This window comes from Empidonax traillii, unplaced genomic scaffold, assembly GCF_003031625.1.
Source record: "Empidonax traillii isolate 1590-97213 ecotype Southwest subspecies unplaced genomic scaffold, ASM303162v1 scaffold1090:size354804, whole genome shotgun sequence".
Taxonomy (NCBI): domain Eukaryota; kingdom Metazoa; phylum Chordata; class Aves; order Passeriformes; family Tyrannidae; genus Empidonax; species Empidonax traillii.
In genome coordinates, this window is record NW_020956283.1 from 254,662 (window position 1) to 267,140 (window position 12,479).

Genomic DNA, 12,479 nt, shown 5'->3' on the forward strand with positions numbered 1-12,479 from the left:
TTAGTCCCTGAGAACTATGAACAGAATGACCTCTCTTATTTACTTTGGTTTTTGGAACTTTATTACATGTATAATATGACAGTGATGGAAAATATTAAGTCCCCAGGGATTAGGGGAGCATTTATTCCTCAGATTCATTTGTTTTCCAGACATAGATTCAACTGATTTCCTGATTCAAGTTAAATTACACTGAACAGGTAAAAGGGCAACTCTGTGATACAGAGAAGAATGCCCTAGGGATGAAAAAAAAAAAAGACTGATTTATCCCAGTCCCACTAAAAAACCCAGGAACTTAACATTTATTAGACTGGACATGAAGGACATACTCATATAGATAAGATACAGATGGTAAATTAGCCCTTTAAAGTACAACAGTGAAATCAATACACTACACAGACACCACAAAGACACTCCCATTCCTTTTCATCTAAATTAAAATCTAGGTAAAAAACAGAAAAAAAACCCCCACAAAACAAAACAAGCACCAAATCCCTAACTCATGTAGCTACTTGAGCAACAGGTGTGAGAATTTCCCTCCCTCATCAGGTAAATATATAAAGTATTCATGGTTGAATCAGATTTAATTTCTATAGGCTTCCATTATTAGTTTGACAAGTATCTTTGTTTCTTTTGTGCCCCTTTTCAGTGAAAACAAAATAATTATAAGAGTACTAGCTTTGTCTGCTTTGACCTGAAAAGGTATTAGATATACTCCTTCACATACAAATACAATCTCATCAAGGAAAGAATTTCCATTAGGAGTGATCATATTTCCTGTTGACTACAAGATATAATTCCAAGATTAAAAAATCCCTATATTAATCTTGAAGATTTTTAGATCATCAAGTCAAAATATATGAATGAATATTCATGTCTTCGTATGCATTGTATTGCAAATATATGTGTACACACTCAACTCACATATATTATGGTGACGCTAGTACCAAACATTTTGCTCATATGTTCCTAAAAGTTTTCAGAAAATCTATCTCTTTAAATTTCAGAGCAGTCATGACAGAAATTCTACAGCTATACCCTTAACTAAAAGACAAAAGCTGTGAGATCCTAGCTCACACGACACCATGCTAAGATCATTTAAGGATCCCAAACCTACTTGTAATGCAACACAAACAACAAGTAATTCAAACTACTCTACGGACACATCCCGTCATAGAGGAACTTGCTATCAGATTTCCAGGTACACTAGCAACACCGGCTATTTATGGGCCATTTGCTGTGAATTACTGTTACATTAAATGCCTAAGCAATTTCTTACATGCGTAATCCTATGTCATAACTATACGCATATGATAAGGGTGTGCATGTAACAGTACTTCACACTGACTTATGTTTGCATTTTAGAAGAACATTTAGTGCAAGTATTTTTGCTAGACTCAGACAAATTAAAGAAAGTAACCTGGTGACTCCAACTTGGCAAAACACAGGTGCACATCATAGGGAAGAAAAACACCCTTTAGCTCTTGTACTAGAAAAACTTTTATCTTCATTATGCATTAAGCCCAGCCATTCCATTCAGTAGAAGAGGGTATAATGGAGCTACCATTCCTCTGTCTTCTAGGTGTATCATCCTCTTTTCTGTCACAACTCCCATTCACCCCAAAAGATGCCTTTGTCTGCTATGTCCTATGGGTACACTTCCAGCTTTTTCTTTTCTGTCTCACTCTGTGGAGACTCGACACAAAAAAACAACAGTGTCTCACTTGAGCACACACAGGCTTTTCTAGCTGTTGGAATGCGTGCTCCACATTGTACCATACAGTTCTGGTGCCCTCAGGTCATTCTGATAGAGGCCTGGCCTGATCATGAAGTGATATCCAGCCATCTGCATGCCTGTCCTTCCTTCCAATGAAAACCAGAATGTGACAGAGATGTGTTATTGACATGAGTTAAGACAAATCTCTGTAAATAACTGTTTTAAAAAAACCAGTAACAGTAACATTAGTTCCAATGTTACACCTTGCCATCAGAGATCAACAGAATTTCATGTGACTTCATATGAAATGTGACACCTTCTCACCTACCCCTAGGAGTAAGCTATAGCTAGAAGGTGCATCCAGATGCAAAACCAGAGAAACAGATCCAGGTCTCACCAGTTGGGTGAAACTGCTTTTCTTGCCTACCCATCCCTCAATCAACAAGCTTCCTCTGCATCCAATTCTTAACCCTGACATACTAATTTCATCTGGCATTCAAGGTACAGAAAATAAGGAAATAAATGTAAGATAAATTCCCCTATACTTCAAAAGGATATAAAATTCATGGTTTCTAGCAGAGGTAGCCAAAAGTTCACTGAATTAGAGCCCCTTTCAACCACTATTATATTTCATACATAACCCACTTAAAACCTTTAATATCAGTGGAGGATAAACACTTAAAAAACTCCATTCAGTGTTTTCCTGCAAGATGTAGTGTTGGTTAAGAGGTTCTCACAAGCAAAAATGAGGACATCTGAAACTGCCAATTCTGTTGATCATAGTGGAGTGAAGAAAAGTATATTCAAACACATCTTTCCAAAAAAAGCCCAGCAACATTCCTGTCAATGTTACACTCTTTCACTAGAGAGTAAAAGGAGAAAAAAAACAACCTCACTTTAAGCTCTACTGTGATGTTTTCCCAGCTTCCAAAAAGGCACAAGCAATATGTCCTTCTGATATTAATATAACCACACTACCAGTTTTAATAGTGTTTAAGGTGAAACTACATTTCATTGTCCTCATGCATGAAAAAATCATCACTAGAGTTACTAGAAGGCTAAACATCTGCATGTTTATGAAGAAAGGAGTGATGATTAAGATAAAACCATCCCCTTACTGATCTCAGGCCGCTTTTTCAGATTAAAGAATAAAATTAAATAATATTGTCACATTAAAAAAGTCAGAGCTTGCTGAGGGTGAGTTCATGACAGGCACAAATAATAACTACATCCATACAACACATTCCTTCTGACAAATCACTATACTATGGCATATGCATAGAGATTAACCTAAACCTACTGCTATTTGCTACGGGATTTCTATTTTTCTATTTATATTGTTCTTTTTGAACATAAATATATTACTCCATCAATAATTTCAACATACTTGAAGAATACTGGAGATGTGAATACTGTATACACATGCTTGTGTGCTACATGAAAATGTTGTATGAGTCAACTGCAATTCTACAGGTCTGTTTCTTTGCACAGAGTTTCAGCAGCTCATTGCTAACTAAAGCCCCATTTCTGCCCCTCTATCATATGATTCAGCAAGTGCACTTTTGAAAAAATGAGTAATTGCATTTGAGTCAACCTGCATGCACTGAAGTTAAGCACCGCTTAAGTGTTGCAGGATTAGGGTTTAAGCTTCCAATTATCCCTATTGCAGCTGTGTGAGATATACCCCAATGAATGCATTTGTCATCAGTTTTAATTTGCGTTTTCTCTTTCAGGGGACTGAAAATGGCAAACATGAGTAGAGGCTGAGTGGTGTTGTTTCTGTTAGGCCTACACACCTAAATAAAACATATTTACTCTCATTATTATCAGTGATAATTGAGTTAGAGATTCACTGTATGACCCAGTGATCATACTACACATGCTACCTCGCTTTAGGAAACAGACTGTATTTTTAAATCCAATATTGTGTAACTTTGTAAAATTGATACATACATACAGATATAAATAAACTATTTATATGTGTTCAATACATATAAGTGGTTCAATACATCACTGGAATGAAACCAGCAATTGCTAGGGAAGTTTTGTGGCTGGTTATGTTATTCAGAAGGTCACAGTACACAATCTCAGGAGTCTCTGCTTACCTTAGAAAACACTATTAAGAATTTAAAGTGCATGGGAATTGTTATGTGGGCATTTTATTAGTTGTTAATTGCACAGCATTATTTTTGACCCAGTATTTGACTCATATCCTAAAGCTGTCAGTATGTTATATATCCTCTTTGAAGTAAAAGAAACTCTATATTTTTTTCTTCACCAAATAGGCCCTAAAAAATAATGTCCTTAAAAAAATGTCAAGACTACACTTTGTCTACAACTAGTTCCTGCTATGGCCTTATGTACAAGTCATATTTGAAGCAAGAGAAAACCAGGTACTGTAATTTTTGTCACAAGATATGAAGATAAATTAATTAAATCAGAGTCTTGTCCATATCGACTTGAAAAATGCACAAATTCTTGTTGCTACTACTTGAAATTTAGATGTGTGTAAGAAGCTGAATGTATTGCCTGATGGCAGTGAAACCAGCAGTATGTCCTAAGAGACACCAGACAACTATTAGAAATCACTAACATTAGCATTCCTGCCAGAAAAACAAAAAAGCAACTCCTGAGGTTTTAGGGATCTGACTTTTTTCTTTGCTTAAGGCTGCATTGGACTTACCTATTGACATACACCCTGAAGTCACAGTCCCCTACCAACTAAGTAAGGTCATACAGTTGAATGGACACCTGAACACAGAGATGTTCGATGTTTGATGTATGCCTGGTTGTCCTCCAGGGTGGAGTATGGACATGGCCAGCATGATGATGAAATCCAAGAACCTGAGAACACTTCAGAATCTGATAATAAAGACATGCCTAATGTCACGGTAAGTTTTAATGGCCTTTCCTTGTCCCACCTTCCTCTAAGTAGGATTCAGATTTGGTCTCAATAGGAAGTCATAGGAAAACTCCTCAAACTTTTTGGGTATCTCCTTTGCAATGACCAGGGATAGCTTATAAAGCAAATGTCAGTGAGAACTCAATTTTAGTTCCTTGTGTTACAGATCATAGAATCATAGAGTCACAGAATGCTTTGGGTTGGAAGGGACCTTAAATATCATCTCGTTCCAACCCCTCTTCCCCCCCCCCCCCGCCCCCCGACTTGGGACACCTTTCACTATATGAGGTTGTTCCAAGCCCTATCTATCCTGGCCTTGAACACTTCCAGGGACGAGGCATCTACACCTTCTCTGGGCAACCTGTTCCAGTGCCTCACCACCCTCACAGTAAAGAATTTCTTCCTAATATCTAATGTAAACCTACCCTCTTTCAGTTTTATTAATTTCCCTCTTGCCCTACCACTACAGGCTCATGTAAAAAGTCCCTCTCTATCTTTCTTGCAGGGTCCCTTCAGATACTGGAAGGCCAAAATTAGGTCACCCCTAAGCCTTCTCTTTTCCAGGTTGAACAATCACAGTTCTCCCAGCTTTTCTTTATAGGAAAGGTGCTCCATCCCTCAAATCATCTTGGTGTCCCTCCTCAGGACTTGCTTCAACATCTTTTGATGTGCCAAAAGACCCCAAGGGATGCTAAGTCCAACATTTTACCTCCCTAGATAAGCAGCAGATACTCCAGTGATTAGGTTCCCTGGCGTTGTTGGCTTACCTGAAGATGATCAAGTTATGATGATACAGTAGAATGTAACATGGTTGAGAATCAAGCTATGAAATTCGAATTCCCATTTCTTTTGTCTTGTTTTCCATGCACAAGGCATAACGTTTTCTGATCTTTATCCTTTTTCTATCCCCCCAGCTCCCAGTCATGCCATTTTCTACTGCCCAACCATTTTCCAAACCATTGGTTTTGTCTTGTTGCTTTCCCTGGGTCCCTTTCAATCTCTGTTCATTTTCTTCTTCTCAATGACTTTATTCCAACAAAACTCTACATTTGTACCATATCTGTTTCTCTGTTCTGTACTGTCCTACATACCCACATCCCTAAATATCACGTTGATCACTATTCTTAGCATTTAACTTCCCGTAGCTTCCAACATTTTATCTGTAATCTGATTTTCATCAATCAAGATTTAAAAAAAAAAAAAGCCACAATATTGGTAAACTATATGAGGTACCTGAAACAATAATTATTACTGTAAAATATGTTAAAAATATGCTACAGAAAATTTTCAAATTATTACCTTGTTATTTTGAAAAATGCCAGTGTGTGTCATTTTTTCATTATAAAAATGTTCCAGTCACAGGTGTGACAAAATCTTCATATTTGTCACTGCAAGTTTTAAAATGTTTGTAATGAAAAAAGAATTTTAATTACAAACTTCTGAAAATTGTAAATTTGGTGAAATTTTAACCAATAGTAATACACAGACTTTAACACTTCTGTGTTATGTTAAAAACAATTCTCAGAACAGGCTGATGAAACAGATAGTGTTCCAGTGGTGGGAATTTGAGACATTGGACACTTTTCAAAAAGAGATCTGCAGGTTCACAGATTCTTGCATTGTGTCATTGGACAGAGACCACCCATTTTCAGAAGATGGATGCTACTATAAATCACAGTATATACTAGCCACTAAATTTTTTTTCTGGAATACAATTTTGTTTCTATGCATAGGTAAATTTATACCAACAAAACCATCTTTACTTTAATAAAGTGTTTTTTGTTTGGGGAATTGGTTTATCAACACTGGCCAACATAAGCAGCAGTTACACTCAGATAGCTTTGCAACAGAACTCACCAGAACATCCGTCCCCAAAGAGCCATTCAAGTGTTGGTGAGATTTCTAAACAAACCAGCGGTCATATTTCAGAACTCCCATCCAGGTTAAATGCAAAATAAATATCAGAGATTGAAATAAAATCCAACTTTTCAGGCTTTTAGTGGCAATTCCTAATCAGGGTGTACTGCTACTGCAGCTCTCTGTGCTAAGAAATAAACTCACCACGTATCCTGTTATATTCAGTCTCAGCAACAGAATCCAGAACTCAGTTGCTAGAAAGTGAGAAATACAGTCTTAAACCTCCTGTTTGTTTTCCATACAGCACACACAAAAGCAGCGGGGAAGAGAAGTGTTCATTGTCAGCCCCCATAATGTTCTGCAAGTATAAAAAAATTGTGGTAGACAACAGGAAAAAAATGAACACATTGAAATACTGAAGGGCAGAGAAGGAACAGAGAAAATGCGTATATCATAACTGATGACCTCCACCAGCAAAGATTTTAAGGTTGCTGCTGCTGCACTGGGCATGAGAAAAGTCTATCTGTAGGAGGTCAAATATACTAAGCTTTAAACTGCAGAGGGCTTGTAGGAATATTAATGGCACAGCCCGTCCCAACAAAAACACTGCAGAGAAGCTAACAATTAGAAAAGTATCTTGAAAGCGGAAACAAAAGAGAAAAGTTGTCATGCGTTCTTTAATTTAAGTGTCAGCTAGCACATAATGGAAACCAACGCCAAGTTAGTGTTAACAGTAATTCTACAAAATTTCATCCTTTTTAAAGCAAGTTTTCATGTTTTCTCTCCCCATTGTAAAGTGCATGAATGTCAAAAGTGTCTGAAGGCAAAGGCATTTTCTATTATGGATCTGACCAAATAACTCCTTCACCACTAGAAATGGATCTAATAGATAACTTTGTAAAACCTCCATGGCACAGTATATCAATTCAGTGCCATGATATGGCAGAGAAGGCCAAGTCTGCCTTTCTTTAAGACAGGTGAGGCCTTTCTTCTGAAATCAGTTTTATATAAATTTGCAAAGTATTGGACTGCTGGGTTAGGAAATTATACTCTAAATCTGTATGACATCCTGACTATTTTGCAAGATGGTGATGAGGGGATTCAGTTCTGCTGCACTGCAGCTTCTCACAATACCTTTCCATAAAGCCACTAGTAATTTTAATTGTGGAAAAGGTGCAGCCTTTTTGGAAGGAGGGGTGGGAGAAACAGGGTCCCCATGAGAAACTTCTATCAACATCAGCAGAGCTAGTCCTACCTGGCTGTCCTAGGACATGGCTAGAAGGATGGAAGAGTATTATGGACAGAGTAAGGTTTTAACTCAGTTGGAGGACTGACAAAAAGGGAACTTCATCTTTTCTCTAATTAGCTTCTGGAAATGTGGACAAGCAACAAAATGATGAGTCCTAACACATGAGCGCAGTGTTTGTGCAGTCATTTGGCCAAAAGGTTTCAGCAGTGAGTAATCTCTTGTTTTCTGTCTTCTAGCAGACACCTACATTATCTCAATACAACCAGTAGTTCAGTAATGAGCCTGTATTATTTCTCATTTAATAATGTGCACTTCGATGGTCAAAAATAAGAAGGGCCATTGCATTTGTTAAAATATATATATATATATATGTTTGTGTGTCCAAGGGGGTAGAATGTGAACTACAACGAATGTGCAGATGTCACTTACAAATGCAGAACTTTAATTATTCTAATTGTAATGCTACCACATGTAGCCTGTCTTCACTCATTTTTTTATGATTATATCAACTTTTTTTCTCTATTCAGTTGTTTGGCCAGATCCACAGAGCACCAATTTTTTGTAACTTGGAAAGCCATGCCACCATCAGACCATAATAGTCGGCTACATACTAAGGCCTTACGCATCTACTATGGTACAAGTAAATTAGGTTAATTAGGTATTACTATCATCGCTACTGCATTTTTGTAGTAAATAAAAAAGAGAATTAAAAATATGTTATTGTTGCTATTTTTAATTCTAGTGTGTAATGTATCCATTTGAACAATCTCTCTAACAATATTCCAGTAGCTTGTCATTTGAGTGGTATGGCTAAGGAATCTGGCTGGGAGAGCTTTGATCCTATTTGTGTTTGTTTCTACCAAATACACATAAAGTGCATACTCTTTGAGTGATACAGTAGTATCGAAGCACGAGGGGAAAAATGGTACTTGCTAGTTTAGCAATCAACATTATTTTCTGCCTGAACAACACAATTTTGAATTTTAGGAATTCAAGAGAAACACCTGGCTTTACCCAGACAAGAACCTGGGTTTAAAGCCAAGCGTTAAATCCATCCAGGAGGAGACCACACCAGTCCAACTGCCCTGTAAAGATGGTGTGTGCCATCTGCCAGCAACAAATATTGGAAGACATCCTGCCCCTCTGCATCCTGTGTGATTAGTAACATGTAAGAACTGGGTCCACGAGGCTGGTTTTTCTTTTTTTCCCCAAAATGCACTGATACAAATTCATCTTCAGTTTACAGCCCGAAACAGCCCTTTGAGAACCTCTCCATAATAAAGCTCATGAACATTTCTTTTGTAGATTTTCTTTGCATTTTATGAAGACTAGTCTTAAAAAGAAGAAAACATGTAACACAGAGCTAGATTTTTCTTCATTGTCAGTAAGAGGGTACAAGCACTACCTACATTTTTTGGTAATTCTATAAATAATGTCTCACTGCATTTTCTTCAGTAGTATATAAAACTGCCTAGCTTTCATATCTCAATGCACACACTACATTCCGCTAAGAGATCAAGGTAACTTCCTGCCCCTATCTTCAAATTCTCTAATGCCTTAGGAAAATGACTGCTACAAATATTTGGGGGTTAGAAGTGCACACAGAAATTACCAGTAACGTTTCCCCTTTGATTGCCATCATTCTGAATAACAAACACTGTCACGGTAGAAAGAGAGCAAGATGACATGATACCACATAAAATGACACTACCTAAAACATACCTGTAAATGAAAGCTTTGAGAAAATGCTATCTTTTTCATAGGAAATATAGCTCACTTGAATGAATATGCAATATTCTCTCAGGGTTTGAATTAAATACAGACCTTAATAATTACCCTAATTACTTCTGTTGTGATTCTACCTTTGAGTCTACATGAAACAAACATCTAACAATTAGTTACATTTTCATTTAATCAACTGGTTTTGAATAAACAGCTGTTAGTATTTCTTTTAACAAACTTGTTCTTTTAGAAAGACCAAAGACAAAATTGTTTGTTTCGATTTAGCATCCAACATGTCATTTAGTTTAGACTAACATATTTATTTGGATTTTTTGCCCAGCAACCAAAGTCCTCTATCTGGCCACAAAAGAAACACAACAAAAGCTACAGCAGAAGGTGGAACACATTATTTGGTAACACATCTCAAACACAGCCTGGACAAACCACCTCTGAGGGTAAAAACATACATCACGTTTCAGCTTCCAAGCCCAATTTAGTCTTCAGTCTCTCAACTAAGCCTGTCAATTAGGGTGTCAATTAGGCCTTGATCCAGCGGAGCACCGAAGCATGTGTGTAATCTGAGCATATGAATAACCTTGTTGCTCACTGCAAATCAGGATGATAGTGACAGGGGAAAAATGAACAGGACCACCAGTTCATTCTCACATACAGCAATTACACCACACTTTAAAATATGTTCTTGATGAAGCAACATACTGGAAAATTGTGGCATTTGTCATCTCTGCTCATTTTGGAGCCAGTATAAACCAAGGTTGCTGTTCCTGTTCTTTTTAGTTGGCAGAAAGAAACTAGATATTCACTCTCCTAAAACTACATGAGAAATGACTTCCTTGCAACACACATGTGATTTAAAGTGGTATCTCCCTTTATAAAGCTATACAGTAATAAAATTGTTTCTTATGCATAGTGCAAACAGAAGATTTTCAATATTTGATTTGTTAATAGACTTGGCACTACTGAGGCTGCTCCTCCTAGATACGTAACTGTGATCCACTGTTTTGTGGCTGAGCTTGCCTATAACAAACATGGAGAGCACAATCTCTCTCCTTTTCCAAAGCACTGAGGTCTCTCAATTATAGAAACATTCCCCTAGAATAACTTTTTGCTGTTGTTCTTAGGCATACATACCGTAGCTCCTGAGGCAAATCAGTAGCCATTGCAAACTGATGCATATTCCTCTCCACGAAAGTAAAAAATGTAGGTACATCATGAGATTTCCCAGTTAGAGAATCACAAAGGACTGCACAACGATGTGCCTGCAGAAGTATTGGTGGAGGCAGAGCTGAGAATACCAAACTCAGGACTCCACTGGGCTGTTGTAATAGTTTTACTCTCTGGACGCTCCCTTAGTAACTAGATGAGAAATACAGAAATGTCATCTTTAAGAACTTTCACCTCACCTCGTCAAACTTAGTACCATGTAAGTTTTAAAATACAACAAATGTTTGAGATAAACTATGTAACATGGAGCTTGCTAACGACAGAGACAAGCCAGCCTTGGCAACACGCTTTCAATGCTAGACAAGTGCAAGTAAAAATACTGTGACAGTTCCAATCCACATTTTCCTCCCCGAGTCTGATGTTAGCCTGAGAGACCCACACCATGACCAGCTCTTTTATCTTAGCTGTAGAACAAGTGATACAAGAAGGAATACAAAACTAAGTTCAGGGTTTTGCCACACTAAGTTACAAAATGATTCCATGCTGGGTGATGCCCCTCAGAAAGGAAAGGGATGCAGTAAGAGCCTAACCTTGCTCCCATTGGAGTTTGCGGCAAAACTTACACAGAAATCGAATGAAACCTAAATTTGACACCAATGTTAAAACTGATGGACGCCTTTCTACAGCCTGCCAAGTCAGTGATAGGTTGTTTGTACCTTTGATTGTTAAAGGGAAATTACCAGATCAGAATTCTGAATCCTTATAATAAATGAACTTTTAAAAATGTAACACTTGCTTCTCAAACACTGTGTCATATGTTTTGTCAGGCTAGTGTAACACAAAAGGTTGTGATGTATACATTAAGATTTAAATGCACTCTCTTTGTAAGTGACATGAAACGTGCAGCCTTTCCATCGTTTTTTACACATGAAAATGAACTCATTATTTCTATCTTAAGATTCAACCTCAGAACTATCTCAACAGCCGTGATTTTTACCTTCTGAAAACCGCTGATCCTAAAATGTTTTTGCAGCTTTCTACTGAGGGAAAACTAGAGTTTAAAAAACACCCCACTGGCACTGGCAAAAACTCTTCTGTCTAATGCATTGGCATGTTTGCTTATCCACTCACGTCCAAGGCTCACCCAAACATCCTTCCTCTGTTGAACAAAACATCTTTCCTCAATTTCTGGGTTTAAGCAGAAGAAAACACATAGTGGAAGGTGCATGCAGTCTATCACAGGAGGTAGCCACTGAGCCAGAAAACAATTCTAAAATGTGTACAGGGCTACAACAGTTAAATCTCAAAGCTGCTGAGAAATTGCTTGGATGCTGTGAGCAAAAAGTGTGGTTCCAGAGTATAATCCTAGTGATACACTATGTTCTTTGCAAAAGGTTGTGAGGCCTTGGCCTAATAAGCATAATCTCATTACACTGCAAATAAAAGTTTCCTATTTATCTCCAGATTTCAAATGAATCTAATAAGGCTTATGATACAGTCACCCAATACCCTAATCATATTTCTGCCTATCTAAAAGCAATCAGTAATTGTGTTATAGCAGAACGTGCTGACAATACCTCTGACACAGAAAGGAGAATGAGAGCCCAGCTGTACTAATTAAATTAAATGCTAGGCTGATGGAATACATTTGCTGAAGCTTGGAGAGTATGGGTGCAGAATTAATAAGCATTACAGCTTAGAGCAGGAGATGATATCATAATGGATGCAAGGTTTTGATGTGGAGAGCCTCATTCAGATTCAATGTACCATAATGTACGGATGTGACAGCTGCTTAGAGAGGTGCAGAACCTTGAACAAAGTGCACAGGAACTTTCTCTCCCCCCTCCTTCTTT

At 37.6% G+C, this 12,479-nt stretch overlaps 1 long non-coding RNA gene across 1 annotated transcript in view; it reads right to left on the reverse strand.

The window, feature by feature from the left end:
• The window catches only part of LOC114068567, a 45,257-nt gene extending 32,817 nt beyond the window's left edge, over window positions 1-12,440 (reverse strand). Inside the window, exon 1 of the long non-coding RNA XR_003573618.1 lies at window positions 12,204-12,440. This is a non-coding gene — a long non-coding RNA (uncharacterized LOC114068567). The remainder of the gene's footprint in view (window positions 1-12,203) is intronic.
• Between the last annotated feature and the right edge of the window lie 39 nt (window positions 12,441-12,479).